A 7,731-nucleotide genomic window follows, 5' to 3' on the forward strand; every position below is an offset into this window, starting at 1 on the left:
TCTCTCTCTCTCTGAGCCCCTAACGATGGCCACAGTTCTGCTGCTACACACAAGGGCGCCCCCTGCTCTTCTGGGATGACCATCCAGCACCCAGCATGATTCAGGACCACCCTGGAAGACCTGACATCACCGCAAAGGTGGGAGGTGGGAGAGGATGCCACTGAGATGATGAGTGTGCAGGCCATGTTCCCAGGAGCCACACTCAGCAGTGACACCCCCAGATGATCCCATAGACATGAGATGTGCTCCTTGGAGCATCTGGTCAACCTCGCATGTTGGGCAGTTTGGAAAGCAGCTGAGGAACAGCAGTGGGGTCAGGACTCATAAGGGTCCAGGTCGAGGCTGGGGCCCTCACCCAGTGGTACTGCCAGCCCTGGCCAGTCGCAAGCACTGGTGGGGGACTTGGAAAGATTCTGGGAGGGCAGGACAGTGGGCAGCACCAGGGTGGTCTGGCAGGCACCCGGTCATGGGCACTGGGCCACCCCAGAAGCTCAGGGAAGAAGGCACAGACATCAGTGTTGAAGGAACACGCTCCACGGCAGGCACCAAGGCATAACGGGGCTTCTGCTTCTGACCCTCCTGCGGGCAGGTCAGAGGTCAGCAGGGCACCGGCTGGCACTCCTCATTTGGCCCCAGAGCAGGAGCCGGGCAGGCTGAGCGGGAGGGGCAACGGAGACCCCGCGAAGCCACTCCCCCGGGGCTCTTTCCTCCACGGACAAGAAACAGAACCGGCTCCAGGGCCTGAGAAAGGGGCTGAACCAGGAGAGGATCCGTGAGGCCCCAGCTGTAGCGACTGGACAGGAGGGGGCAGAGGCCAGGCCACCACTCCCGAACAGGACGTCTCAGAATTGATCCTCTTCTCCACCCGTGCCGTGTTCCTTGGGGGCCTGTGCTGTACCCCAGCCCACTCCGGGGTCTGCAGCCTGGGCAGGGAGATAACCATCAGCAGGGGTGGTGAGCACGGTCCTCACCCACGCAGAGGGAGCTGTGTCAGCCGCCGCCGAGGGGTCCCACCCTACCTGCGCTGTCTCTGTGAAGCTATTCTGAAAACAAGATGAACACTGCAATCGGAGGACTCTGTGGGTGGCCACGCCCAACTCGCTGAAGGCCCGGATGGAGAAAGCCTGGCCCTGCCAAAGAGGGAATCAGCCGATGTCAACTGCCCCCCCACCCTGAACATCCTGGATTCCTCAGCCTACAGTCGCGTGAGCCACTCCTGAAAGTCCACCCCGATCTGGCCATCCCTGCTTATCTACTACATTCCCATATAGCCATATCTTGTGCGTCTACCTCTACGTAATGTCGTCATGCACCCTTATCTATCATCCATTTGTTATCGAGTGCCTTCCTATGCAGGTGTATCTTATGCATCTGTCTATACATAATGTCGACATACGTCTCTGTGACATGGGGACGGGGTCATTGGTCACTAGGCAGGGACGTGTCCTGAGAAACGCGTCTTTGGGTGATTTTGTCATTGTGCAAATGTCACAGAGTGCATTGCACAAACCCAGATGGCACAGCCGCCACACACCTAGGCTCCACGGGCCAGCCCATTGCTCCCAGGACACAAACCTGCACAGAGCTGCCGTACTAAGCACGGCAGGCCACTTAACACCACGGCAAGCACGTGCGGAACTCCACGACACAAGAGCTAGAAAGTGGTGCGCCTGGAGCAGCTACTGACCTGAGGGAGCTCGAGGGACTGGAGTCAGTGGGTGGGTGACCAAGGACATTCCTGCCCGCTGTGGCAGGCGTCGTCAGCACGGGACCCTTGGGCTACACGGAAATTAGTAAAAAGATTTTCTTTTGTCGATAATAAATTAACTTTTGCTTACTGTGACTTTTTACCAACTTTAAATGTTTTCATTTTTTGGACTCATAATATCACTTAGCATAAATACGTTGTACCACTGTATAAAAATATTTTCTTTATACGCTTATGCTATAAGCTTTTATCTATATTTAAATAATTATTTTTTTAATTTTTTGAAATATTTCAAAAATGGTTATTTATTTGCAAGGCCGAGCAGCAGCAGAAAGAGAGCGAGAGGACTTCCATTGGCTGGTTCACTTTTCAAATGCCCAAGAACGGCCCGGGCTGGGCCAGGTTGAAGCCAGGAGCCCGGAACTCCATCTGGGTCTCCCACATGGGTGGCAGGGGCCCAGGTCCCTGAGCTGCCTTCCAGGGTGCATTAGCAGACAGCAGGATGGGAAGCGGAGGAGCTGGGTTGCCCCAAGTGGCAGCCACGCCGGCGGCACCACAATGCCCACCCTTGAACATCTTTGGACAGCAGCCAGGCTGCCCGGAGCCAGGGCCGTCACGGTCTGCCAGCTCCGCACCTTGGCCCCTGAAAGGTGTTCAGAGGCGGCCACAGGCCGGAAGCCATCATCTCCTGTGCGACAATGCCTCCTAGGGCCTGCCCCGGGTGGGGGGACGTCTCTCATCAGAGATACCTCCAGGCTGGTTTGCTTCTCTCTCCTGTTTCAATGTTGAAAGCCCTTTGGGGTTGGGGTCCATGTTTCCAGACTTTGTAAGACGCTGGTTGGGGTCTGCCGGGCCCATTCCTATGGATTCTCTTCCTCCCCTGTTCTCCTTCGGCCCCCTCTTCCGCCGGGAGCTCCCTTTCTGGCCCCAGTTCCAACAGCTCCTTGCGAGCGGACCCTCAGGGACCACCTCCAGGGAGCGCCTCCCTGCCGTGGGCACCAGGGCTGTCGGCTGCCTGTCCTCAGCCTCGTTCCTCACTCTCTGCAGATGCACAGAGAGAGCCCCCAGGCGCTCCTCGGTGGCAGCACCCCAGATCCAAGCCGGGTTCTTGGGGAGCACTCACAGATGGTGCACTCCTTTCCCAGCCCCGGTATCCGCTTTGGTTGCAGCGCCAGCCTGGGCGCTGCAGGCAGCAAACCCTCAAAGCTGCCATGACACCCAGCCCAGCGGTTGGGTCGACGTGGCGGTGTTGGGCGGAGCAGCTCCATTTTCACCAAGGGCCGGAGAGCTCCAGCGAGGGGCGGATGCGGGCAGGTTCCGCACCCCTAGGAAACTCCTCGCACTCGGGTGCCTCTCTCAGCAGCACCACTCAGTGTGGCCGGCACAGCGATGTGGAGGGCTTCCTGGAGGAGGGACTGGGTCACTCACGACTTCTCATTGCTCCTGGAATCCCCAGTCGGGTGTGTTTAAGGAGGTGCTGAAGGCCCTGGGGCCCGTCCCAAGCCTGATCCCAAAAGATTTCAATCTGTAGCCCGCAGCACTGCCCCCAAGCGAGACAGGTTACCCTGTCGCCAGAAGCATGCACCCCCGGCACTGACCCAGCCTCCCTGTGGATGCAGGGCCTTGCGGGCATTGGTTTCTGGGATAGGGAGGTTGGACCCACAAGGGAGATGAGCTCCAGGATTTCCAAGACACCTCTCCCCCTGCCGGCACGTCCGCACCTGCAGCCTCACTGTAACGGACGACGGTTCTGGAGCGCGTCTGAGCACCCGGAGCCAGCGGGGCACTCTGCATCATGGCCAGCTTCAGCCTTCCTCCCAACACGGCCAGCGTTTGCCGTGGTCATGACGGTCACAACACGGGGAGGGCTGTGCAGCTGTGCCGTCCTCGGGCCAGGCCATCCCACACTCCTCCAGATCCAGCCGGGACCCAGCCCGGGGTTTGGGGGTCTTCAGCGAATGGCTTCCTGCACTTTGTTCTTATTCTTCAAGGCCATGGTCATGCCAGCAACAGACCACAGACACGAGCGTGGTCCCTGAGCGATTATAAGGAGCTGTTGTGTCATTGTCGCACGATGCATTGCGTGAGTTTATGTGCCGTGGGTGGCAGCCACATAAAAAGTAGAGCCCGTGCAATTGTGGGGCTCAGTAATGACCATGGCTGACTGTGACACTGGTGAACAAGAGTGAACTCCTAGTTATTACAAACGGACTGTGAAACAATGTAGCAGGTTGCACCAGCAGCCACAAGTCTGGACCAAGCCATGTTCCCTCCAGCTTGATGGAATCTTGTGTTGCCTGCCTCTGGCCCCCACGCACAACAGGCTGTTACACATGGCCTCAAGTCGTCCAGCTGTGCTTAGGTTTGTGTACCTACACCCTGGCTGCTCCCAGGGATGCATCGCCCAGCAACGCCCTTCTCAGGATGCGTCCCTAGGTGCAAGGGACACCCCACCCCCGGGAAAGGAGCAAACTCTGCTCTGTGAGCTTGCAGAGCTGCATGTGGGCTGCTGTGATCGGGGTGAACCTGGCGCACCCCCAGACCTGATGAAAAGACATCTTGGGCTGGAGAAAGGGGAGAAGTGACCCCTCCCAGGGTCAAGTGCCAGGGGACCAGGGCATCAGGGGCAGCCTCCCAGGCTCCTGCCTCCTGCCTTTGCAGAGACCACCAGGAAGGCCAACCGAGACAGGAGCTGGCACCCTGCTCAGCTTGCGTCAGGAAGGAGCCGGACTCTCTGTGCTGAGGAGTTACCCTGCCCCTGCAGCCCCGCCCACGCCAAAGGCCAGGGACATGAGACCTGTGTCCCAGCCCCTGACCAGGGTGACAGCAGACACGTGGAGGGCAGAACTGTCCCCTGCACACCTGGGGGATCAGAGCCCTGACTGTTCCCAACAGGCCCCCTTCTCCCTCTCCCCTCCCAACACCTGCTCCACCTCTGTTTCCAGCTCCATCTCTGCGACTGGTATCTTAGGAGCTGGGCTTTCCGGATCCACCCGGGACCCTGCAGACGCAGCTTTGGTCAGGTTTGCAGAGTGGGCTGCAAACATCCTCTGCATCCCACAGGCCCTGGAGCCCAAGGCCACCTGGGCACGGAACGGCCGGAAGACTGAGAAGTGCGGTCCCCACTCTCAGCACTGCCCACCCCACTTCCACCCATGTTTCGGAGCTGCAAGCCAGACCGTGAATTCCACATACGGGGGCGAGGTTGGGGTCTCCATCTCACATCCTGGTGTGGGTGTCTGAAAGGGGGCCTCCCAGATGCTCTTCCGGACCAGTGCCCACCGCGCACAGCCTTGGCGCTCTGTGGCGGGCTCCTGCAGGCAGCCAGCTCCAGTGCCCTTTGCCACAGTTCCGAAACGCAGGTGTAGAAGAGCACCTGACTCAATCAAAACATTCTGGGTCACGGCACAGCCGTGTGAGTCTTGGCCACCAGGGGGAGCCTTGATCTGTGGCCGGCACACCTGAGCCAAGGTCTAGTCCCTTCCCAAGAAACACAGCCAATAGGAGTGGAGTGGACGTCCCCTCCGGGCCGAGGACCCCTACGGTTCATCCCCGTGCTCAGAGACTTCTGAACAGCTCTGCCCTTGTACAGAAGATTCCAGAGAATCAAATGGGCTTGAGCTGAGACAGAATCTGGATGGATGTGGGAAGAGTTGGAGAAAACAGAGCCACGGCCACAAAATCAACTCACGTCTTCGTCAAGATTGTTAAGGCCGGGCGGCGCCGCGGCTCACTAGGCTAATCCGCCTGCGGCACCGGCACCCCGGGTTCTAGTCCCGGTCGGGGCGCCGGATTCTGTCCCGGTTGCCCCTCTTCCAGGCCAGCTCTCTGCTGTGGTCAGGGATTGCAGTGGAGGATGGCCCAGGTGCTTGAGCCCTGCACCCCATGGGAGACCAGGAGGAAGCACCTGGCTCCTGGCTTCAGATCAGCACAGCACCGGCCGCAGTGCGCCAGCTATGGCGGCCATTGGAGGGTGAACCAACAGTAAAGGAAGACCTTTCTCTCTGTCTCTCTCTCACTCACTGTCCACCCTGCCTGTCAAAAAATAAAAAAAGAAAAAGGGAAAAAAAAGATTGTTAAGGCCACAGGAAAATAATTGAGAACCGATGTCACGTGGGGGGAAAAATTCAGGAAACCAAGACTGGAGATACAGCAGGACTCCGACTGCAGGAAACTCTCTCCCGGAACAACACGCTGCTTAGGCAGTCTGTCTGTGAGCAGGGGTCTTCTCCCCTCACTGCTCCGGCTTTCCTTTGCCACTTTGGTAGCCATACCCATGAGATCATTGAAAGCCAGCTCTCCTGCAGCCTGTGCGCGTCAGTCCTGCTGAAGAGCCTGGCTTTGTGTGGACGGCCGGCTGAACCCCCAGACTCCTCCCCCGCTGCACATAAGAGACTGCCTTTTGTTTCTTTACTCTTTTTTTTTTCTGGCCCCTTAAATAATTTTTTTTTAAGATAAACAGAGGGGCAGGGGGCAGATGCTGTGGTAGAGCAGGTAAAGCCGCTGCCTGCATGCCGGCATCCTGTATGGGTGCCAGTTCGAGACCTGGCTGCTCCACTTCTGATCCAGCTCTCTGCTATGGCCTGAGAAAGCAGTAGAAGATGGCCCAAGTGCTTGGGGTCCTGCACCCACGTGGGAGGCCTAGAGTAGGCTCCTGGCTCCTGGCTTTGGATCAGTCCAGTTCCAGCTGTTGCAACCATTTGGGGAGTGAACCAGTGTATGAAAGACTTCTCTCTCTCTCTCTGCCTCTCTGTAACTCTGCCTTTCAAATAAATAAATAAATCTTTAACAATAAAAAAAGAGGGGCAGGTGTTGTGGCTCAGCAGGGTAAGCCCTTGCATCCTGTATCAGAGTGCACGGCTCAAGTCCCAGCTACCCTGTGCTAGTGAGCCAGCTTCCTGCTAATGCTCCTGGAAGGCATTGGGCGATGGTCCAAATACTCGGGTTCCTGCCACCCGCATGGGAGACCAGGATGGGAGGCCAGCCTGGCCCAGTGCCTGGAGGTGTGGGAGACCAGGATGGGAGGCCAGCCCGGCCCAGTGCCTGGAGGTGTGGGAGACCAGGATGGGAGGCCAGCCTGGCCCAGTGCCTGGAGGTGTGGGAGACCAGGATGGGAGGCCAGCCCGGCCCAGTGCCTGGAGGTGTGGGAGACCAGGATGGGAGGCCAGCCTGGCCCAGTGCCTGGAGGTGTGGGTATTTGGGGAGTGAACCAGTGGATGGAAGATCGCTCTATCACTCTGCATTGCAAAGGAATAAATAAATGTTTTCAAAATTTTTTGAGAAAGAATAAGCTGCCCTCTGGCATTTACAGGATGACTTGAATTTTTAAGAGAATGTGTGGATCCCCAGGCACACCTGGGATGGCCCTGCCCGGCCCCGCATCCCACCTCATTGCCATAGCGACTGAGCCAGCCCCTGAGCTGAGGCAGCAGGTCACCCCTCCACCCCACCCCACGGCAGGCCCTGCGCCTCCCCCAGCCTCCGTTCTGGCCTCCAGCACTTCCCGAGCGTGAATCACGACAGCTCTCTTGGCAGGGCCATTAGCTCACTTCCCAAACGCGTTTCCTGCCAACAGGCCCTCTTCCGTGTGACTACGCTGCACCCCTTCCCAGTTCAAGTCTCTTCCTCTTCCTCTTCGCCTCCGCTGCCAGCACCACTCCTAACCCGCGTGCCAGAGCCCTCCCTGTGGGCTCCCAGCAGGCTCGGCTGGCCCTCGCTGGCTTCCCTCCTCTTCCTCCTCCTCCCCCTCCTTCTCTCCCTCCACCTGCGGCTTAGGAAGCCCAGGTTCTCCCTACAACATCCCACATCGGGGGACAGTGGGACAATGGCTCTGCCAAGCCTTCCCTCCCACCTGCTCCCCAGCCCCGGTGCCAGCCCCTTCTTCCCTGGCCTGTCCCCACCTTCGAGCCTGCAGGAGCAGCCAGCAGCCCCCACTCATCCCACACCCCACCCCCAGCCTGCACAAAAGCGTTTTCTTCTCCTGACTTGCCCTGACTTGGAGGAAAGAATTGCATTAAAAGATA

This window comes from Oryctolagus cuniculus, chromosome 3 (assembly GCF_964237555.1).
Source record: "Oryctolagus cuniculus chromosome 3, mOryCun1.1, whole genome shotgun sequence".
Classification (NCBI taxonomy): domain Eukaryota; kingdom Metazoa; phylum Chordata; class Mammalia; order Lagomorpha; family Leporidae; genus Oryctolagus; species Oryctolagus cuniculus.